The following is a 23,887-nucleotide window of genomic DNA, read 5'->3' as shown; positions in this document are numbered from 1 at the left end:
CCTCCTGCCACCCTCCTCTGAAAGAAACGTGTCCCACGTTTAGTTCAAGGCAGTTCCTTGTGCAGGCCCTGTCAACAGCACTTGATCTCCTCTCTTCCAGACCTTTACTCACTAATTATCCCCTTCTGCCTTCACCAGCTTCCCCTCCTAGCCATGTTAATTAATGAATTAATCACTTCCATTTCAAAGGGAATTTAAAGCAGTTTACAAAGATACATACAATCAATTCCAGATAGATTAAAGAGTTAAAGGTTAAAAAATGAAGCCATAGGCCGGGCGTGGTGGCTCAAGCCTGTAATCCCAGCACTTTGGGAGGCCGAGACGGGCGGATCACGAGGTCAGGAGTTCGAGACCATCCTGGCTAACACTGTGAAACCCCGTCTCTACTAAAAAATACAAAAAGCTAGCCGGGTGAGGTGGCTGGTGCCTGTAGTCCCAGCTACTTGGGAGGCTGAGGCAGGAGAATGGCATAAACCCGGGAGGCGGAGCTTGCAGTGAGCTGAGATCCGGCCACTGCGCTCCAGCCTGGGCGACAGAGCCAGACTCCCTCTCAAAAAAAAAAAAAAAAAAAAAAAATGAAGCCATAAAAAAATTTTTAGAACACATGCATGAGCGTTTCCATAATTTTGTTGTGGGAGAAGCCTTTCAAAGTACCACATCAAAGAAAGAAATCATAAAGTAAAACACTGATAGATGTGAGCGCATTAAAATTAAAACCTCTATATGGGCAAAAAACCTTTTCAAAAGGTTCGAGACATCAATAAACTATAAAAATACTTGCAACAGGCCAGGCGCGGTGACTCACGCCTGTAATCCCTGCACTTTGGGAGGCCAAGCGGGTGGATAACCTGAAGTCAGGAGTTCGAGACCAGCTTGGCCAACATGATGAAACCTGTCTCTACTAAAAATACAAAAATTAGCCAGGCATGGTGGTGTGCATCTGTAATCCCAGCTACTCGGGAGGTTGAAGCAGGAGAATCACTTGAACCCGGGAGGTGGAGGTTGCAGTGAGCTGAGATTGCACCACTGCACTCCAGCCTGGGCAACAAGAGCAAAACTCTGTCTCAAAAAAAAAAAAAAAAAAAATACTTGCAACAAGTATGAAAAACAAGGAATTAATACCTTTACATATATGGAGCTCTACCAAATCAATATTTAAAAGCAAACACCCCGTAGAATAAAGGGCAGGTGGGGCACAGTGGCTCACACCAGTAATCCTAGCACTTTGGGAGGCCAAGGCGGGAGGATCCCTTGAGTCCAGGAGTTTGACACCAGCCTGGGCAACATGGTGAAACCTTATCTCCACAAAAAATAAAAAACAAAAAATCAAAATTAGCTGGGTGTGGTCATGTGTTGTGCCTATAGTCCCACTACTTGGAAGGCTGAAGCAGGAAGATCGCTTGAACCTGGGAGGTGGAGGTTGCAGTGAGCTGAGATCATGCCCCTGCACTCCAGCCTAGGTGACAGAGTGAGACCCTGTGAACAAGAAAACTGCAAAAGAATAAATACAACTGGCCAAAACAAAACAAAAACCAAAGACTTTATTAGAAATTGAAGAGATGCAAATTAAATAAGTTATCATTTGTTGCTATTAAATGTACTATATCATAGCAAATTAAAATATCCAGTGCTGGTAAGAGTATATGGCTATGAGGCTGGGTGCAATGGTTCACACCTGTAATCCCAGCACTTTGGGAGGCTGAGGCGGGCGGATCAACCGAGGTCAGGAGTTTGAGACCAGCCTGACCAACATGGCAAAACCTCATCTCTACTAAAAATACACACACACACTAAATAGCTGGGCATGGAGGCACATGCCTGTAGTCCCAGCTACTAAAAAAACTGAGGCAGGAGAATTGCTTGAACCTGGGAGGCAGAGGGTGCAGATTGCACCACTGCGCTCCAGCCTGAATGAGAGAGCGAGACTGTCTCAAAAAAAAAAAAAAAAAAAAAAACAAAAGTATATGGCCCCCATACACTGCTGTGGGAACAATGCCAAACCTAAAAATGTATGCTAGGAAAATGATTGCAGATGGGAGCAATCATTGTACATATTTTCATTATGTACAATGAAAATACTCAGTTTGATTCTCAAAGGGTGAACTGACATTGGATGAAGACAAAGGCAAAAGACATTCCGGACAGGAAGGACCACCAAAGCGTGGCCGGTTTCCTTGAGATCCCTGGGACCCCCTTTCATATTGTGGAGAAAGCTGTGAGCAACCACACAGAATTGTTTATAGCTGTTGCTGACCTTTCCCTGACCTTTGACTCTGTGGTCTGGGACCAGTTACAGACTAAGCTATAAGAAGTCAGTGTAGACCCTTAAGCACTTATGGATTCCTAAAACTCCAGTGTGAAGTGACCATGACAGCCAAGGCTTATTGGATTGCTCTGCAATAAATGAAATAATTTCCACAAGAAATTATTCTACAAGGGAAGTGCTATGACCCCCTCATCCTTTTCTCTAATTTGCACTTTAACGATTTGATACCGTTATTTGGTGAGCTAAAGCAACCTCATCCTACCCAGCAGAAGAAGGGCGGCAAAGCCATGTGTGCCCAGGGAATTACCACCAGCTCGCCTCTGCTTCTCCAGTGGCTGCCCATGGCCTAGGCCTGGAGGGCCACACCCAGGACTTGCCTGCCTCCTGCCTCTTCCTCATCTAGCTCATGCCATTCCCTGCCCACCCACCAGGACACAGACTGGGAGACCCTGTGAGTCACCCTCTACTTGGCCACAGTCTCCCATGAAGGGCATGTACCCTATCCAGCCCCTAGCCCCAGCATGCCAAGCACAACCCCACAGAAGAGACAGAAAAGGACTTTCATAAAGGAAACTTAGAGAGTGAAAGCAGGTACTACTACTGCAGCCGTGAGAATCTGGGTAAATTATTCAACCTCTGCATGTCCAGTCTGCAAAATGAGGACAGGACAAAATCTAGGAACTGCAGTTAGATGGAGAAGCAAGTACTCTTTAAGACCAGAAGAGAGTACCATGCTTAATCCTGGCTTCAGGCCAGTAGTCAGAATTCTTTCCCAGTAGAGATGAGAGTGGATTGACTTTGTTACCCTCCTTCTATCTAGCCACCCCTCTACTGGTCAGTCATGTGCATCTGTGACAATGCCAAGCAGGACCGGAGGTAAAGTGTGGACCTGCTCAGAGACTCATGTGGGCCCCAAGCTGCTGACCTTGGCCTGTAACACCAAGATAGGCTATACACTGACTGTATAGCTAACCAGCTTGCTACCCATGAGAAGGGCCTTAGACCACTGACCCACTGCAGCCACACCCCTGAGATTTCAGCATTCCCAGGTTCAATTCCCTGCACTGACAATGTGCCACATGGCCCTTGTGCTTCTGCCCTCTGCTACAATCCCCACCAAATCCCAGTGTGCGGACCAAAGCCAATTATACACCCTAGACTGTCCCTTCTGGGAGCTACATTGGTGAGAGAATCCAGAACTAAATCTCAACTCTACCTTCATCTCTCCTGGGAGTCCCTCCGCAACTCAGGTTGTGTTGTCCAATAACCACCCCCCACCAAGAGCCCAACTCACCTACATTGTCCTCCATGCATCCCTGGGCTCCCAGCCCCTTGGCTCAGACTTCCCCCAGGCCCTATGGCTAGGGCTGGCTGGATTTCCAGCTAAGAGAGCCCTAAGGCTGAGGAGGCTGCGTCTCCCTCACTTGCTAATGGAGCAGACGCAGTTGCTGCTTTTCCTGGATCATCATTTTTTCAAAAGCTCGATGGGAGGAGGATTTAAAACACTCCCATGGTAGGTCACAAGAGCCCTGCCCCTCCCTCTCCACTGCAGTTGGGGCCCTGCTCTCTCCTCCTTCTGCAACTTGATAGCCCTCACCTAGACTGGGAGGAGGATGCACATGGGATGTGACAACCATTGCCCCAGGTGGGAGCCTGGGAGGATCAGACCATCTTTGGGGTGGTGGAGGAGGGCTTCCCAAACAGTGAGTTATTTTAGCCTGGGTGGGCAAGGGGTCATGAGGGGGCTTTCCTGGTTTGCCTTCGGAGTGAGAACCCACAGGTATTCAGCATCTTTAAGGACACCTGGCAGATGCTTCTGCCCTAGACAGAGTAACAGTCCCCTGTATTGAGACATCATTTCTAGTTCTTAGCAACAACCTTACAAAGTAAGCTTTAGTACCCCTTTCACAGGTAAAGAAAATGAGGTGGTGAAGGTTAAGTGAGCTGCCCAAGGACACACACAGCTAAAAAGCGGCAGAGTGGTGTGACTCAAATGCAGATGGACAGGACTCTGAGGCTCAAGGGTGGATCCTCTTGGCCACACCTGCTGAGAGCATATCCACACTCTGCCTACACGCCCCCAACCTCCATGATCAACTCTGAATGGAGTTGCTCTGATTGGAACTTGGGGCCTTCCAGAGATAGAGTTGGGGATGGGCAGAGGGGACCCAATTTACAGGGTGGAAACCAGAAGAGAAGAAAATCAGTCATAGGCAGCTCTGGGGGAGGCCTCTTTTCCCTCTCTTACTCTCCCAGCATGCTGGAGATCTGGCTAGCTTTCCCGAACCACCTTATATGCTGTTTGCCTTTGGTGGTACTGGGGGTCACTGTGGTACAGGGGCATTGCCCGTGTGAGACTGTAGGCAACATGTATGGCAGGGGGAGAAGATAGGCCTCACCCAGCCCGGCTGCAGGTTTAATATCCCTAGTTAGTGGCAAGTGGCACTGCCTGGGTTGGAGTGGGGCTTGAGGAGGAAGACCGGAATTTCAGGTCTCTGGCAGCAGGGGTGGGGTGGCTGGGGAGGGAAGGGGAGAGAATACACATGGGGAGTGGGATTTGAGCTGAGGCCCATGGACGAGGATGCCTCCAAAGCTGAAAGGTGAGGCCTCTGCACAGGTTATCTCTCCTAGGACCTAGACATGCCTGCTGGCTACAGCACCCAGTTTACATTCTTTTTTTTTTTTTTTTGAGACGGAGTCTCGCTCTGCCACCCAGGCTGGAGTGCAGTGGCCGGATCTCAGCTCACTGCAACCTCCACCTCCCGGGTTCACGCCATTCTCCTGCCTCAGCCTCCCAAGTAGCTGGGACTACAGGCGCCCGCCACGTCGCCCGGCTAGTTTTTTGTATTTTTAGTAGAGACGGGGTTTCACCATGTTAGCCAGGATGGTCTCGATCTCCTGACCTCGTGATCCGCCTGTCTCGGCCTCCCAAAGTGCTGGGATTACAGGCTTGAGCCACCGCGCCCGGCCCCAGTTTACATTCTTAATGGACCAAATGATTTGGGAGACATCATGCTTACTCTGAAGCTCTGTTTCCCTTCCTCTGAAATGAGGGGAACTTTTTCTGCCCCATCTCACTCTCTACTGCCTCATATTCTGTCTGAGCAGACTGAATAAAATAATGTTGGGAAAACGTTTGGTCTCTTGGGATGCATAAGGTTAGCTACGATGGCCCTCATCTCCTGGATCTCAGTATTAGACAAAAATGTGTCTGAGAAGCAGGACAATCCACGTCTCTTTCATTTTATTTGTTCTTGAGACAGGGTCCAGGCTGGAGAGCAGTGGTGCAATAATAGCTCACTGCAGTCTCAATCTCCTGGGCTTAAGTGATCCTCCCACCTCAGCCTCTTAAGTAGCTGAAACCATAAGGACACACACCACCACGCTGGGCTAGTTTTTTTTTTTTTTTTCATTTTTATTTTTAGTAGAGATGAGGTCTTGCTATGTTTCCCTGGCTGGTCTCAAACTCCTGAGCTCAAGTGATCCTCCTGCCTCCTTGGCCTCCTGGGATTACAGGCACGAGCTCCCGTGCCCAGCTTATGTCTCTTAAACAAGGTTCTGTTCAAGCCGAAGAGCTTGGCTATCAGTATCAGTCATCCTTTGTAATAACTTTGCAATGTGTCTGGGGAGTCTCAAGGGCAGAAGTTTGCGGGTAGAGCTGGAGGTACAAGCAAGGAGAGTGTTTCTTTCTTATGGGAGTGTGTGTGTGTGTGTGTGTGTGTGTGTGTGTGTGTGTGCACGCGCACGCGCATGTTTGAGAGAGAGAGAGAGATTGGGGTATCTTATCAGATCCTCCACCTCCAAACATGCTCTTTGTTCTTTCTCCTTCTAAGTGCCCTGATGTGAAATTTCACTTAACCTCAGTGAACAAGAGGAGGGCCTCAGTGCTCTTTAGTTCCCTCATCCTGGGGATCCCAGTCCTCAATAAATTACACTAGGGAGTTAGTACTCCCTGTTACAAAAGAACATTGCACTTACAAAGGGATTCATGGCAGGATCCCTTTGTTCAACAACCACACACCTTGGCTGGGCAGCTTCCATGTACCAGGTGCTGTGGCAATTGCGGTGGCTGAGACCCAGGTTCTGCTCTCTAGAAGCTAGCAGTCTGGTGGGGAAGAAACACATGCACACTTGTGACAAGTAACATGTGCAGGGCGTGCATCAAGAGAGACAAAACAGGCCGGGCATGGTGGCTCATGCCTGTAATTCCAGCACTTTGGGAAGCCGAGGCGGGTGGATCATCTGAGGTTGGGAGTTTGAGACCAGCCTGACCAACATGGAGAAACCCTGTCTCGACTAAAAATACAAAATTAGCCGGCTGTGGTGGCACATGCCTGTAATCCCAGCTACTCAGGAGGCTGAGGCAGGAGAATTAATAGAACCTGGGAGGCGGAGTTTGCAGTGAGCTGAGATCACGCCATTGCACTCCAGCCTGGGCACCAACAATGAAACTTCATCTCAAGAAAAAAAAAAAGAGAGAGAGAGAGAGAGACAGAGACAAAAGAGAGTACCATGGAGATTTAGTTGTTATGGTCTGTCAGTGAGACAGGATCTGGGGAGGCTTTTAGGAAGAGGAGTCGAGTTGGTAGTTGGTGGATTGAGGTCTGGGAAGTAGTGGATTTGATGGTAGAACTCCTCATGCCCCTAGGTCTATTCATCAGTGCCCCAATTCAGACTCCTGCTCTTTAAAGAGACTCTGTGGTACCGTGGTTAAAGAATAAACTCTGGAGCCAGAATGCCTGGGTCCAAAGTTTGGCTCTGTCATTTGCTGGTGGTGTGACCTAAGGCAAATCGCAAAACCTCTGAGTTCCCTCCTCTGTAAAATGAGATCGAGACAGGATCTACTCATAGGGTTGCTGTGAAGAGTAAGTTAGTTAATGAACAGTTAATGTCTGGCACATAGTAAGGACTCAACAAATATTTCTGTTATTATGATCACAGGGGAAAAAAAAAACAAAAACTTACTTTTCAAGTGTCCCTCCATCCCACGTACCTAGGGATAGAGGCTGGGCTGCCTTATTCTCCTGAGCTTCCAGAAGAGCAGAAGAGGATAAGAACACCTGCCAGGTCTGGATCAGAAACCTGGAGCATCAACAGGAACAACACTGTCCATGCTTCATACGATAACACCCAAGTGCCCATAGTGGAAACGGTAGGAAACTAGACAGCTCGAAAAATGTGTCATGGAAAGAGTAAAGGCTTTTGAATCTGGAAGATCTGGATTCAAATCCCAGCTCTGCTACTTCCTGCTATGTGGCTTTAGATAAGTTTTCTGAGCCTAGAGTCCTCATCTGCAATAAGTAGTCATGGGGTTTTATAAAGATGCAATGAGAGAGTAAAGATAAGTCACCTAGCATGGTGACTGGCACATAGGAAGTGCTCAAGAAATGGCAGAAATTGGCCAAGAATGGTGGCTCATGCCTGTAATCCCAGAACTTTGGGAGGCCAAGGCGGGTGGATCATGAGGTCAGGAGTTCAAGATCAGCCTAACCAAGATGGTGAAACCCTGTCTCTACTAAAACTACAAAAATTAGCCAGGTGCGGTGGCAGGTGTCTGTAATCCTAGCTTCTCGGGAGGCTGAAGCAGGAGAATCGCCTGAACCTAGGTAGCAGAGTTTGCAGTGAACCAAGATCACAGTACTGCACTCCAGCCTGGGTGATAGAGTGAGAAAGAAAGAAAGAAAGGAAGGAAGGAAGGGAGGGAGGGAGGGAGGAAGGAAAGGAAGGAAGGAAGGAAGGAAAGAGAGAGAGAGAGAGAGAAAGAAAGAAAGAACAGAAATTATGTTAAGAGAATAGCCGCCCCTCCTCCCAAAGGGAAGTTGCCAAATTCAGACACAGAATGGGACAGTCTGGTGGATGACAGGTGAGTTGAGAGGCTGGCGGCTTCCCAGGCAAAGTGAGATAGTCCTGGCCCCTGAACACGATATATCAGCCACTCCCAACACACTTTTCTCTCTCCTCCCTTTCCAGTCTACGTCCCAGCTGTCTGCTATCTAAGTCTCACACTGGTACTTTATTTGTAAATCAAACGCTTTTTAGTTGCATTTGCTGACTGCCTGTCAGACACTGTTCTAAGGGCTTTGCCTATATTAACTTGTAATTGTTCTATAAGTTGGTACTATTATTATCATTCCCACTTCAGAGGCAAGGACACTGAAGCACAGAGAGGCTAAGGAACTTTCTCACGATCACACAGCTAGTAAATGGCAGAGTCAAGATTAAATCTAAACAGTCTAGCTCCAGAGATTGTGCGTCTCACCCTACAGCCTAAATTGAGGCCTCAGCCCTGACTCCTTTCCACCCCAATCTTCCAGCCTTTCAGCCTCATTCCAGCGCCAGGTCCCGCCCCATTAGGACAAATGGAGGCTACCTGGCCATTAAAGCTCTGCAAACCCCAGAGCAAGAAAGTGTTTTGGGCCTATAAATGTTTCACTCTGACTCAGAGGGCGGTGAGAGCCTAAGCACCAGCTCCCTCTGATCTCCCAGGGACGGGGCGAGGGGAAAGGAAGGCGAGCACCAGTATTCGGCGGCGGTCCCTCCCTCTCGGGTCTGGAGAACTAGCCAGTCGCAAGTTCCCGGCCCCGCTCTCCACCGCCCTTTTTGCCCTTGAGGCGCCCGCAGCTGCTGCCGGGGTTGGGGGTGCGCGGGGCGGCGGTCGTGGTGCTGATAGGACAGCTCCTCCTGCAGTGGCCCTGTTAAAGGGGCCGCGATTGCGTTTGGGAATGCACTGAATATACCCATTTTGAAAAGGTCGGAACATTTTAACCAGAGCATCTAGGGGTTGGATATGCCAAAAAAAGAAAGAGGATGAGGAAAATATTCATAGTAAAGAACTGGAGTATCTCTGAACTCAAGCACTGAGGTACGGACACTGCACAATACAGTGTTGGCTAAAAAAAGAGGTCCTGGAGCCGGAACCATCACCTCTCCCCACTTGTCCCCAGCCCCATCTTCCCACCCCCAACCCAGTCCCCTCAGCCCCTTGTACAAATCTGGGTACTGCTGCCTCCTGCTTTGTGGTCCTGAGGAAATTACTTAACCTTCTTGGCATGTTTCCTCATCTTTGAAATGGGGGTGATAACAATATCTACCTTCAAGTGTTGCTATAAAGACTAAGTAAATTATTTATTATTATTATTATTATTATTATTAAGTTTTGCTCTGTCGCCAAGGCTGGAATGCAGTGGCGCAATCTCGGCTCACTGCAACCTCTGCCTCCCAGGTTCAAGAGATTCTCCTGACTCAGCCTCCTGTGTAGCCGGGATTACAGGCATGTGCCACCATGCCCAGCTAATTTTGTATTTTTAGTACAGATGGGGTTTCTCTATGTCGGTCAGGTTAGTCTCGAACTCCCGACCTCAGGTGATCCGCCTGCCTCAGCCTCCCAAAGTGCTGGGATTACAGGTGTGAGCCACCATGCCTAGCCAAGACTAAGTGAATTATGACAGGAAGATCATGGAAGACAGTTCCTGGGCCATAATAAACACTGAATACTAGCTAGTTATTATTATTATTATTATTATTTTTTTTTTTTTTTTTTGAGGCGGAGTCTGGCTCTGTTGCCCAGGCTGGAGTGCGGTGGCCGGATCTCAGCTCACTGCAAGCTCCGCCTCCCGGGTTTACGCCATTCTCCTGCCTCCGCCTCCCAAGTAGCTGGGACTACAGGCGCCCACCTCGTCGCCCGGCTAGTTTTTTGTATTCTTTAGTAGAGACGGGGTTTCACCGTATTAGCCAGGGTGGTCTCGATCTCCTGACCTTGTGATCCGCCCGTCTCGGCCTCCCAAAGTGCTGGGATTACAGGCTTGAGCCACCGCGCCCAGCCTTTTTTTTTTTTTTTTGAGACGGAGTCTTGCTCTGCCGCCCAGGCTGGAGTGCAGTGGCCGGCTCTCAGCTCACTGCAAGCTCCGCCTCCCGGGTTCACGCCATTCTCCTGTCTCAGCCTCCCGAGTAGCTGGGACTACAGGCGCCTGCCTCCGTCGCCCGGCTAGTTTTTTGTATTTTTTAGTAGAGACGGGGTTTCACCGTATTAGCCAGGATGGTCTCGATCTCCTGACCTCATGATCCGCCCGTCTCGGCCTCCCAAAGTGCTGGGATTACAGGCTTGAGCCACCGCGCCCGGCGCTAGTTATTGTTAAGTCAAGTCATTAGCATGGCTTGTATCTCCCTTCTCTGTTCTGCCCCAAATTTCCCATTAGTACCTTTTGTCAGCCATTTCAGTCAGAATAGCACAAACATTGTCACCAGAATGGTTCACTTTTAACCTAAATTTCTGTTTTCTTATTTGAGTACAAATAGGACAGTCAACTTATATGGGGTTGGTGGCGGGGGCAGGCAGGGAGAGGGTAACCAAATTACACAGCAGGCCAAGTTTCCAAAATAAATACATTTAAGACCGTGGCCCAGGTTAGTAAGAAAGATGGGGAGATCTCTTTTCATGGCGGTCCTTCTGAAGTTGAGGCACTCCTGACTATATGAAGATGACTTAGGTGCAACCTATTCAGAGACAGGAAGTGGACAGAATGACCTGCATGAGTCCAGAGGCCACAGACAGAATCCCTGGACCCCACACAGGCCTCTTTCCAAGCTTTCTCACAACATCTGACACCTACTCTCCCTCTGCCCTGGAAATCCTGCTTAGTTCCTCCAGGGTCAAATCTCAACTTGGGCTTCACCTCAGGCAAGAGAGAAGTGTGTCCTTTGGTGCCATTCTGAAGATATGACTCGTACTGTTGCGCCCCTCAGACCAACACCATACACACATAGTGACATTCACACACACAGACATACACTCACTCACACCCTCCCACACAAGCACACTCATACATCGAGACACAAGATACACACTGCCATGCTCCAAATGCTTGTGTCCTCTCCAAAATTCCTATGTTGAAAACTAATCTCCAATGCAGTAGTATTAAGAGGTGGGTCTTTGGGAGGGGATTAGGTCATGAGGGCTCCACCTTTGTGAATGGGTTAAGTCCCTTCATAAAAGACTTGAAGGAACCTGTTTGCCCCTTTCTTCCACCATGTGAGGACACATAGACATCACCATCTATGGGAAACAGGCCTTCACCAGACACCAAATCTGCTGGCACCTTGATGTTGGACTTCTATCCTCCAAAACTGTGAGCAATAATTTTCTGATGTTTCATTTTAATTCTTACATTTTTAGAGACGGGGTCGCAGCTCTGTCACCCAGGCTGGAGTGCAGTGGCATGATCACAGCTCACTGCATCCTCAGCTTCCTGGGCTCAAGCGATCCCCCCACTTCAGCCTGCCAAGTAACTGGGACTACAGGCACATGCCACCATGCCTGATAATTTTGTTTTTTAATTTTTTGTAGAGATGAGATCTCACTATATTGTCCAGGCCGGTCTCCATCTGGGCTTAAGCAATCCTCCTGTCTCAGCCTCCCAAAGTGCTGGGATTATACGCATGATCCACTATACCTGGCCTGTTGTTTATAAATTGCCCAGTCTAAAGTATTTTGTAATTGCAACCTGAATGGACTAAGACACACACATAGTCACACACACAGACACATTCTGACACACAGAGATAGACATATGCACACATGACCTACAAATACATATACACACAGATATACACATTCACACAGAGACACAAAGGCACGTGCTCACACACTGACACAAACATACACACTCACTTGCACCACACACATCATACATGCAACTCACACTCACGTTTATTCTTTTTTTTTTTTTTTTGAGAAGGAGTCTCGCTCTGTCACCCAGGCTGGAGTGCAGTGGCCAGATCTCAGCTCACTGCAAACTCCGCCTCCCGGGTTTACGCCATTCTCCTTCCTCAGCCTCCCGAGTAGCTGGGACTACAGGCGCCCGCCACCTCGCCCGGCTAGTTTTTTGTATTTTTTTAGTAGAGACGGAGTTTCACCGTGTTAGCCAGGATGGTCTCGATCTCCTGACCTCGTGATCCGCCCGCCTCGGCCTCCCAAAGTGCTGGGATTACAGGCTTGAGCCACCGCGCCCGGCCACGTTTATTCTTAAACACACAAACACACAAAACTCTAGCTTCCTTTCCCACCTGTCCTCCCTGTCCCTTCCCTTTGGCCCATTTCCCACCCAGCCCAGGGTGAGGAGGTGCTCTGTGTCCTCCCATCCTCGCTCATCTCAGAGGCTCCAGGCCTCCAGCAGTGTGCTCACAGGCTTCCCTGGAAAAATGAGCCCCAACAGCCCCACTGTGGGCACACAACTTGCAATATTTGTGGGTTATAGACCTTGTTCAGCTCACACATCAAGCTAGGGGTGAGGGTATAAAGGCAAATCACAATATTCCTATGCTTGTCCCAAGTCACACCACTGAGCAACAGGAGAGCCTGGGATGACTCCCCTACTCCAGTTCTCTTCCCCCACACCACAGGGCCTCCTCTCCGCATAACGTCCCAGTGTTTCCAGACTGGGCATTGCGAGGAGGTCCCAGGGCTGGGGACAGGACTGTAATAATCATTTACTAAATGTTTACCCTTCTTGTCCAGGCTCTAATCTCTGCCAACCTCTCAGGACAGAAATGAAGGAAGAGTTGAGATGTGGGCGGTGGGGAGGCCATAGTAAAAGGATTTGAGCCCATCCTCCTTCCCCAAGCTCTTGCCTATAGACCCTGGCTTCAGGCTTCAGCAAACCAGCTGGGGGCCATTCAGCTGGGCCTGGTCCTTGGCAGAGAATGCAATCACCTCAGTCTGTGTCAAGAGAAAGACAAGAATGGGCAGCCAGTGGTAGTGTCCCATCAGAGTGGGCATGGGCAGAGTGGGCAGAGCCTTGGCAGGAAGCAGGGGAAGCTGAGGTCTACTGGCTGGGACTTGTCAGCGGAGGGGGTGGGGCTCAGTATCCCCAATGCCTGCCTGGCTGGCTCCTGGCTCTGAATGGGGATTAGGATTGTCCACAAGCTGTGGGACTCACCATTCCCCTCCCCATCACCACTCCCAGGGCCCAGGGCTCTGCCAGCACCTCCAGAAGTGTCCTTATCCTTAGACTGTGGCATGGTGTCCTTTCTGGCCAGATGGCAATGTGTTCTTACAGAGGAAAGATGGGGCTGGCTGTGTTACTTTCAGGTAAAATCAGATTGTTTAGCTTCCTGTCATTTATAGTTAAGTGATCAAGCAATAGCCAAGATCTCACCTCTTACTCCAAGCCCAGCCCAACCATTCCCCAGGAGAGGCTTCTGAACACCATACTGCCCAGACTTGGCATTCCCAGAGCAACTTTACCACCCCAGCCTGTGTCTAGAGAAGGACAAATGCTCTTCCCTAGACAGTGCGTCCTGCACCTGTGCCTGCGGACAGAGGCAGGACATGGAGATCTCAAACACACCTCTGCAGAAGAGATGTTCACTGCATTCCTCCAACACCTCCCTCAGAATCTCTCATCCCATCGCCCTAGGCTGGAAGTTCTTCCAAGTGTCTAACCTCCATCCCTGCTGCTAAGAATCCAAGTTCACTTCCTGGTTCTAAGGGCTTGTTTCTCACAGCCTCTGACCTCTGAGAGAAAAGTAGATTTTGAGCTTCAGGGAGGGAACTCGGAGCCGTCCAACTGAAGACTTGTGCTGTTTCAGCATATTGACATCTTTCGCTGATTTGGTCCATGTGAATGGCTCCACTTTCAGTATCCCCAGTTCCTTTTCAATTAGCCAAGAGAAATGATTTAGTGCTAATGAAAATCAATGGTTTAAAACTGTCCCACAAATCACAGGGGGCTGGAGGCCTCAGTTATAAATACTTCCCAGGAAGTTGAGCTGGCATGGGAAGCAGGTGCAGCCGGCACACAGCTTCCTTCACCCTGAGTAGAGCAGAGAAGGTGCCCTCCCTTCTCTGCTCCTTCTTCTGTTCCAGGATCCTCCTGCTACATAGGTCCCAGCTCCAAACACCCCAACAATCAGCATGCTCCCCTGTAATGCAGATCAGAGCTTAGAGTTCTAAGCCACATGGGTTTAAGTATCTCAGTTCTTGGGGAGGTGCCCTGAAGACAGTCCCTGTTCCATCCAGATTTCCCTCTCTCCCTCCTCCCTCCATATATATATACACTTTCCTCCAGGCCAGAGTTACTAGAAGTCTGGCTTCCCAAACAATAGCTTAGATTCCAGATGGACACTGGAGCTGCTAAATGGGGAGGAGCAGAGGTAAGCGGAGCCTTGGGGCTGGGGGAGCTCAGTGCAGACAGAGAAACTTGAGCCTATGAAGACCCCAGGCTGCTAGCCAGATGACCATGTGTCCCACCAGACCTGTCAGCTCCATCTTTCTCACACTTGCTTTATTATTATTTTTCTCCCCCATCTTAAAACTTCCAGTATTTCTGCATGGATGGGTTTTCCAGCCAGGCAGATGGAGGTAGTATCACTCAACAAATCCCACATACTTGCAGGGCCACTGGTCTGGGGCAAGGGATGAAGGTTCCTTGGTGCTGGGGCAGGAGAGATCTTGGGGATTATGGACTGTTCCTAAAGCCCTCCAGCCCAGAGGCCCAGGCCACTTTGCAGTGTGTGGGCTGGTTCCCTGCCTGGAACAGCAGAGCCTGGCATTTGGAGAGGGCTGGACCTAAAGTCAAACTTGTTAGTGGGACTATGTTGTGAGGTGCAGACCAGACTTCTTGCCAAGTGAAGGCAGCACCAGGCTGGCTACACTAGCAATAAGTTCTTCCTTCTACCCAATAGCTCAGAATGTGTGAGGGGTAGGGTTGGGGAATCAGAGACTTGAGCTGGGGTCTGGCAGCAGGCCCAGCAGTCACGTGCAGCCCAGGAGTCAGAACACTGGACGGGACTCCAGTGCTAAGCATCTTCCTGAGTTACTCAGTCCCTAGGCCTTAGCTTTGCCATCTGAAAAGTGGGGTAAGCAATTGCAGCACTGAAGATAATCCCAGTCCCATTGCCCTCTCTCGTTCCATTGGTTGCTTATGTGTTTCTGTTCTCGAGCAAAGCTGGAAAACCCGTCCTGCTGACTCCAGCAGCATCCCTCAGAGCCAAGCTAAAACTGTGCTTGAGCCCCGATTCCTGCCAGCAGAGCACTGCCAAGCCAGGGTGACTCCCTTTTCTCAGCAGCAGCACATTCGTGTGGTAGTCACGCACAGAGGGAGAGGCCAGGCCTGGCCACTGCCCAAGGCCCCAGCGCCAGGCTGCAGGAGAGAAACTCTCCTCCCCCAGCTGACCCCAATCTCAGAAAGAAAATCCCATGAGCTGTGAGGCTCCAGGGCATAACTGCCCAAGGCCCAGCATCCTGCCAGACACCAGGAGGCTGACAGGTGAGCTTATGGGAGACTTCTATCAGCAAAGCTGGAAAAGCACCCCCCTCCCTTGTCATGCTGGGCAGACCCAGGAGAGCAACTGCCTCCGTTCTGCCTGCACTTGGGGCCTCACTGACCTGTAAGTCCCCGCACAACATCTCTGAACTGGGTCACCTCTGCCTGGAAGGCTGATCAGGAGGTTAGACCGAGGCTGCCCAACAAGTAGAGCTACAGCAAGAGGGGCATCTGAGGAGGGATCCACTGGCATTTGTAGACTTGGATCAGAAACTCGCAGGCCACGCAGATCAATACCACGTATCAGCTCTCATCCCCACCCTGAAAGACAGTATTCACTTTTTATAAGTTTTGGGGGAGTTCTGTTCAGAATCCGGTTCTACTTATAAGCTGTGCCGTTTTGGGAAAGTTACTTAACCTCTCCAAGCTTTGGTTGTTTCATCTGTAAAACAAGAATACCTACATCACTGAGCTGCTGTAGAGATGAAAAAAAGTAATGTGTGGAAAATGTTTAGCCCAGTAGCACATGGTGGCAAGTCCTTAAAAAAGGGTAGTTCTTATTACTTACAAAAATAACCTGTGCATTAGAAAACACTTGGAAAATCTCAAAACATATAAAAAAGAAAATGTCTATCACCTATAAAGTTATCACCCTACTAAGTCAGCTATTACCATTTGTAGGTTTTAGGGTTCTTCCAGGGTTTTTATTGTTCATAACACACACACACACACACACACAATAAAGTTATCATTATACCATATATTTTATATCTTTTCACCATATGTTAAGCATTTTTACTTTTCATTTTAAAGTCTTCAGACCAGGTGCAGTGACTCACATCTATAATCCCAGCACTTTGGGAGGCCGAGGTGGGTGGATCACTTGAGGTCAGGAGTTCGAGACCAGCCTGGCCAAAGTGGTGAAACCCCATCTCTACTAAAAAAACAAATATTAGCTGGGCGTGGTGGCGGACATCTGTAGTCTCAGCTGCTCAGGAGGCTCAGGCAGGATAATTGCTTAAACGTGGGAGGTGAAGGTTGCAGTGAGCTGAGATCCTGCCACTGCACTCCAGCCAGGGTGACAGAGGGAGACTCCATCTCAAAAGAAAAAAAAAATTGTTCGACCACTTTACCACCACTACCATTGGATTGTTTCCAGTTTTCCATTGTTATGTCTAACAGTGTGACAAACATCCAAAATAGTTTTGCTTGAGATTCTGATTATTTCCTCAGGCTTAATTCCTTGAAGGAGAATTACTGGATCCAAGAGGAGAATCTTATAAAGATTCTTGGTTACAAATTGCAGATTGCTTGTCAAAAAGATTAACCAAGTTGTTTGTCCTCCAATAGTGTCTAAGAGTATTTGACTCATTACATCTATCTTAGCAATTAGTATCTTGCATCTAAATGGCCTTGCTCAGCAATGGGGGTGTAGCCTTTGCTGGGGGCCTTGAACAGTCAGGCCAAGTAGAGGAGCAAACTGGAAAAAATGTGTGTGGGGGGTGGCCCCATAGCCAGCAGATCTTGTTCTGTTCTTCTTCCCCAGTGAACACAGATGATAACAAATGAACTGCTCTACTTTGGGGATTGAAGTTAGCGGTTACAAAGAACTTTCTGTCCATGAAGAGCACTAAATACCAGGACTGGGGTCTTTCTAGTCCTTCTGTTTGGAGTTTGGAGGGGCAAAGATGCTCTTCTGCCTGTGAAGTTCAAGGCCAGGTGCATGGACAGGATGACAAGATGACCCGTGGCCTTAGGAGAGCCTCACAGTACTAGTGAGGAAGGTGCCAACAAAATAGCGTGGTTGGGTGGGTAGGTTGAGTGGCTATAAGTGCCAGATACTGGCTTGGGGACAGGTCTTCCATGCACTATCTACCTTGAACAATAAAGACAGACCAGGTAGCCCCCCCTGTTTTGCCCACAGGAGAAGAGGTTTTGCAATGTGCAAGTCCTTGCCTTCACAAGGGTCCTGGTGGATCCCTGGCCACATGTCCAGAAAAGTAGTGCCTAAGTGCTCTGACCTGCTTCAGCTGTCTCACCTTTCTTCTCAGTGCCTCTTCTTACTTTCCTTTCTTCCTTCCTTCCTTCCTTCCTTCCTTCCTTCCTTCCTTCCTTCCTTCCTTTCCTTCCTTCCTTCCTTCCTTCCTTCCTTCCTTCCTTCCTTCCTTCCTTCCTTCCTTCCTTCCTTCCTTCCTTCCTTCCTTCCTTCCTTCCTTCCTTCCTTCCTTCCTTCCTTCCTTCCTTCCTTCTTTCTTTCTTCCCTTTCTTTCCTTTCTTTTCTTTCTTTCTTGACAGAGTCTCGCTCTGTCGCCCAGGCTGCAGTGCAGTGGCGCGATCTCGACTCACTGCAAGCTCCGCCACCCGGGTTCACAGGTTCACGCCATTCTCCTGCCTCAGCCTCCTGAGCAGCTGGGACTACGCGTCTGCCACCACGCCCGGCTAATTTTTTGTATATTTAGTAGAGACAGGGTTTCACCATGTTAGCCAGGACAGTCTTGATCTCCTAACCTTGTGATCCTCCTGCCTCAGCCTCCCAAAGTGCTGAGATTACAGGCGTGAGCCACCACGCCCGGCAGAGTGCCTCCCCTTTCTAAGACATTACCTGACTTCCCCTTTCTAGGTGGATCCCATAGCCACCTGGTGAATAAATGTCAGGCCTTCAGAGGCAGTGAACGAAACAGCCAGGGTCCCCGCTGTGAACACAAGCCCAGGCACCTGGAAATCTAACATGGTCTGGACTTCTTTCCCACTTCCTCTTTCCCTCTTTTTCCCTGCAGTCTCCCTCTCGGCAAAGCAGAAGGGATGCAGAGGCTGCTGAGGCCAACCACAGCCTGGAGTTGGACACAGCAGGGCTCTCACAGGGCTCACACACCCCCAAAGTGCTTGGGCAGGAGACCGTGTCGCCCCAAATCTTGTTTATGATATCTCCCATTCCCCCTCTCCTTAGCCCTCCCCTAGATGCAGCTGGCCAGGCATGGCCCAATTCAGATGCACCCACACCTATGGCTTATTGGAAAGTATTCTCCATATGGCTTATTGTACAAGTATTCTCCACTTGTACAACTATTGAAAAATCCTCCCTCGTTCAGGCTGCCTTCCTGAACTGACCCACAGAAAGGGGATCATGCGGCCCAGTCCCATCTGTCTACATAAAAAATGCCTGTGGCTCTCATTCTTGCCCCTCACATGAATGCCCCTATGCTAGAGTTTATATCTCTACACACAGACAGACTGTCAGTCTCATGACTTGTTATCTCATGAGGTCTGGGTTCAGTCCATCTGTGACACCCTCTGGGGAATCCTGAGAGCGAGCAAATTATTGCTGGCAAAACTGCACAAATGTCCTAAAATAAAGGGTCTCATCACCTCCTACTACCACCTAACTTTTTTTTCTCTCTTTTGGCAATACTTGTTGTCATGGAGATTCTAACACAATGGGGCAGGTAGGAAGCCGGTTGCTAGGCAACGAGATGCTGGAGGTACAGGATTGGCTGCCAAGGTCTAAAGGAGCAGAGAGGATGGAGAGGGAAGATGGAAAGTAGAGAAACACCCTAGGGGCAACACAAAGGCATGGGAGAGAAGCAGAAGACAGGACCAGGGTGAAGAGAAAAAAAAGAAAAAACAGAAGCCAGAAGAGAAAACAAGCAAGCTCCCTGGTGCTGGGTCATCATTTGTTTATGTGCTAGGATGCCCTCAGTAAAAACAACAAAGCAAAACAAATACCCATTAATATATTTTCATAGCTGTGTTTACATTGTAGCAGGATGAATAAAGATTTAGACAAAAAGAAGTTCTTAAATATCAGGGCAGAAAAATTCTACTAGAAGATACTACATACAGTGGAAAGAGCATGGGCTTTAGTGTCAAAAACTTGGGTTTGAATCTTCACTCCACCCCTTCCTCAATGGGTGACCCAGTCAAGTGGCATAACTTCTTTGAGCTTCAGCTTGCTTTCTCGCTTTCTCTCTTTCTCTCTTTCTTTCCTTCCTTCCTTCCTTCCTTCCTTCCTTCCTTCCTTCCTTCCTTCCTTCCTTCCTTCCTTCCTTCCTTCCTTCCTTCCTTCCTTCCTTCCTTCCTTCTCTCTCTCTCTCTCTCTTTCTGTCTGTCTCTCTGTCTCTCTCTGTCTCTCTCTCTCTCTTTTGGCAAGTCTTGCTCTGTCACCCAGGCTGGAGTGCAGTGGCACGATCTCGGCTCACTGCAACCTCCGCCTCCCAGGTTCAAGCAATTCTCCCGCCTCAGCCTCCTGAGTAGCTGGGATTATAGGTGCACACTACCACGCCTGGCTAATCTTTGTGTTTTTAGTAAAGATGGGGTTTCACCATGTTGGCCAGGCTGGTCTCGAACTCCTGACCTCAAGTGATCTACTACCCACCTCAGCATCCCAAAGTGCTAGGATTACAGGCGTGAGCCACTGTGCACCTGGCCCATGAGCTTCAGTTTTCTTATCTATAAAATGGGAATAGTAGCCGGGCACGGTGGCTCACACCTGTAATCCCAGCACTGTAGGAGGCCATTGCGGGAGGATCACTTGAGTCCAGGAATTCAAGACCCGCCTGGACAACATAACGAGACCTCTATCTCTACAAAAAAAAAAAAAAAAAAAAAAAAAAATAGCTAGGCATGGTGGCACATGCTTGTAGTCACAGCTACTCAGGAGGCTGAGGTGAGAGGATCCTTGAGTCTGGGAAGCCAGGGCTGCAGTGAGCAGTGATCGTGCCACTGTACTCGGTGACAAGGCGAGACCTTATCTCAAAATAAATAAACAAAATGAGAATAGCAGCATGTATCTTACAGGGTTGTTTCAGGGAAAAATGAGATGAAGTGATGAGCTCGGGCACAGAGTGGGAGCTCCGGAAGTGCTCAATCACACGGTTATTTTTGTTGGCCTTCTGTGACCAACCATTTGTTTTTACCTTAATCACCATTATTATGACTAGAATTGAGAGGCTGGGCCATGAAATGGAAAGAACCTTGTGCCCAATGCCCAAAGACCTGGCTTCCATCCACAGTAATGCACCTACTCTCTATGAGACATGGGCAAATGATTAACCTAAGTCTCAGTTGCTCATCTGTAAAATGGGGATAACAATCTCTCCCTCATTGACCCAGCAGATGTCCTAAATGCTGAATACTCCCATCCCAACTCCCTGCCTGGCCTCCTGTCTGGAGTGGGGCTACTTTCCACCTTCTAGGAAGGGAAGGGTTCAGTGATACCTGGATGCCCTTCCAAGCACCCCACTTCTACATGACCATGTAGAAGACAGCGAAAGAGAATGCAGGCACATGGAAGACAAAGCAAAGGGACATCCTCCAGGCTAATTTTAGGCAAATTAATTTTGCCAAAGTCATGACTTCTGTAACCAGAAGCAAACGGCAGTAGGGTATCCTGACCATAGTTACAGATGAAAACGTACAACAACCATTTCTGTAAATTTTATAGTGATGCAGCAGTTCCATCTTGAGACTATATAAGGTCTGTTCAGAACATAAGAGTCACCAGGTCATAGAAGAAGGTAGCAGGACTGACTTGAGTTACTGCAGGCAGGTGGAGCTTTGGCAAAATACTGGATGCCTCCCAGGAAACTGTAGAATCTTTTGGGACCCATGAAGTTCAGAGAATTATTTTTGATGTCTAGCCTAAACCTTTCCCGCTGTAATTTTCAGTCCAGTCCCCCTGGTTCTGTCTTTAGAGAGCAGTTTAACTCACTGAGAAGATAACTGCTTCAGCAGCTTCCAGGTTCACGCCAGGACTGGGGCGGCAGGCAGGAGAGCAGTGACTCATGCCGACACTGTTTAATTCAGCTGTCTCACTGTCTACACTGCTTCCCGAGCTCTCGCCCCCAGTACTCTAAATCCCTCTGTGGTTTTGAAGCCGACTTTTCCAATAATACCAGCAGCATCAGAGGAATGCTGCTACCATTTCTGGTTGGCCTGAGCCAGGCTTATAAGGATGGGGAAGCTGGGTGAGGGGGCTGAGTGGGACTGGGGAAAGTCAGCAGGAGTGTGAGTAGGAGCTGGGAGGTAGCTGCTTTCCATCCCTGTCCCCCTGGAGCATCCCCCAGCCAAGAGTAACTCTCAGGGGATGCAGAAGGCCTGGCTCTGTGGCCCAGGCTGAAGAACTCTGGATGAGTTCATGGTAAAAAAAACAAAAAAAAAAACAAAAAAAAACATAATAACTTAAGTCTAGGTGCGGTGGCTCACGCCTGTAATCCCAACACTTTGGGAGGCTGAGACGGGCAGATCATTTGAAGTCAGGAGTTCAAGACCAGCCTGGTCAACACGGTGAAACCCTGTCACTACTAAAAATACAAAAAAAATTAGTCAGCCTGGTGGCGCACACCTGTAATCTCAGCTACACAGGAGGCTGAGGTACAAGAATCACTTGAACTTGGGAGGCAGAGGTTCCAGTGAGCCAAGACCATGCCACTGTACTCCCCCCTGGGCAGCAGAGCAAGACTCCATCTCAAAAAAGAAAAAAAAAAGAAAAAAAAAAACTTAGAGAAGAACCTAATTGCAACTTTAAGAACAATGAGTTCTTTAGGTCCAGTGGGGTCTAATTCTTTTTCTCCTGCACTGGGAGGAAACATAAAGAAAAGAGCTTGAAACTGTAGCAGCAAGAAAGACTTAGGAAAGACTTGAGGGGGCAGCCTTGACAGTGATTGGGTGGAGAAAGAAGTCCTTTGATGCTGGTGGCATGTCTAATTGGATTGGTGGTTTTTTCATTTTAGACCCTTAAAAGGTGGATTTTTGCAAAACCGTTCTCTCTGATGGGTCAGTGGAAGGGTGGGTATGGGAAATACACCTGTGGAACCCATCCTGAGGTGCTCTAGAGAGGGGGCAGCTGGTAACCTGAGCTGGCCGGAACTCAGAGGTTTCCAAAGGGCTTGTGGAACCCCCCCTCGACACCACCACTGAAGCTGCCATGAGGGAATAGAAAGGGGTACTGGAGTAGGGGGCTCCCCTGCTTTAACTAGCTTCAAGTTCAACTGTTTTAAATATTGGCCCTTCTCTTAGTCTATTCTAGCTGCTGTAACAAAAATCTGCAGACTGGGTGACTTTTGACAATAGAAATATACTTTCTAACAAAGTTCCGCAGGGTAGAAGCCCAAATTCAAGGTCCCGGAGATGCAGTGTCTGGTGAGCATCTGCCTTCTGGTTCGTATATGGCACCTTCCTGCCCTGTCCTCACATGGTGGAAGGAGTGAAGAGTCTCTCTAAGGTCTCTTTTATAAGGGCCCTAATCCCATTCACAAAGAAGGCTCTGCCCTCATGAACAAATCACCCCTAAAGGCCCCACTGTCTCATACCATCACCCTGCAGGTTAGGATATTTTTTTTAGACAAGGTCTCACTCCCTCACTGAGGCTGGAGTGCAGTGGTGTGATCACAGCTCACTGCAGTCTCAACCTCCCAGGCTCAAGTGATCCTCCCACCTCAGCCTCCCAAGTAACTGGGACTACAGGTACATGCCACCATGCCCAGCTAATTTTTTTGTGTGTGGTAGAGTCAGGATCTCACTATGTTGCTCAGCCTGGTTTTGAACTCCTGGACTCAAGTGATCCTCCTGCCTCAGCCTCCCAAAGTGCTGGGATTACAGGCATGAGCCCCTGCACCCAGCCAAGATTCCAACATGTGAATGTTGAGGGGACACAAACATGCAGACAACAGCAGCTCTCCTTGTTAGAGCTGAGGTAAACTCTGTGGTCCCCAGCTGAAATAAGTCTGAAGACTCCTCCAGCTGAGTAGGTCCCCGGAGCTGGATGAGATGGGTGACTGCTATGGCTGCCATAAGTCTGTCTCTGACTGGAAGCCAGAGCAGGAGACAACCTGGAGTATCTGAGAGCTTGGGAAGAGGAAGAGAAAAGCAGGTTTACTGAACAGCTTTGGCAGAGCCTCAGGGAGGGGCAAACCTCCCCAGGAGATGGCTCCTAGAACTAAGGAAATGAACCTTCCAGAGCCAGACTTCAGGTAGGGAATCTCTCAAGTGCTAGAGGATTGTGATCTCAGGATAAACTTGATCTTGAGGGCTTTTTGGCTCAGGAGAGTCCTTTGCTCTTTTACTAGGACTGAGGGATCAGACACCTCAGTGTTGTAAGCCTCCCTAGGCTTGAAATTTCTGACTCATCTTGGTCCATTTTTTTTTTTTTTTTTTTTTGTCACTCTCTCACCCATTTTTTTTGAGTTTTTATTTTGAAGTAATTTTAGATTTACAGAAAAGTTGCAAAGATAGTACAGAGTTCTCGTCTACCCCTCACCCAGTTTCCCCTAATTTTAGAATTTACATAACCATGGTACATTTGCTAAAGCTAAGAAATCAACACTGGCACATTACTATTAACTAAAGTACAGACTGTATTTGG

The 23,887-nt window shown here is 48.7% G+C and overlaps 1 protein-coding gene across 12 annotated transcripts in view; it reads right to left on the bottom strand.

The window, feature by feature from the left end:
* NAV1 (neuron navigator 1) overlaps positions 1-23,887 on the bottom strand; it is a 289,741-nt gene that overhangs the window by 202,675 nt on the left and 63,179 nt on the right. The window lies entirely within an intron of this gene.

This window comes from Rhinopithecus roxellana, chromosome 1, assembly GCF_007565055.1.
Source record: "Rhinopithecus roxellana isolate Shanxi Qingling chromosome 1, ASM756505v1, whole genome shotgun sequence".
Taxonomy (NCBI): Eukaryota; Metazoa; Chordata; class Mammalia; order Primates; family Cercopithecidae; genus Rhinopithecus; species Rhinopithecus roxellana.
Note: the sequence above shows the minus strand (reverse complement) of the source record. Positions and strands in the feature narration are given on the sequence as shown.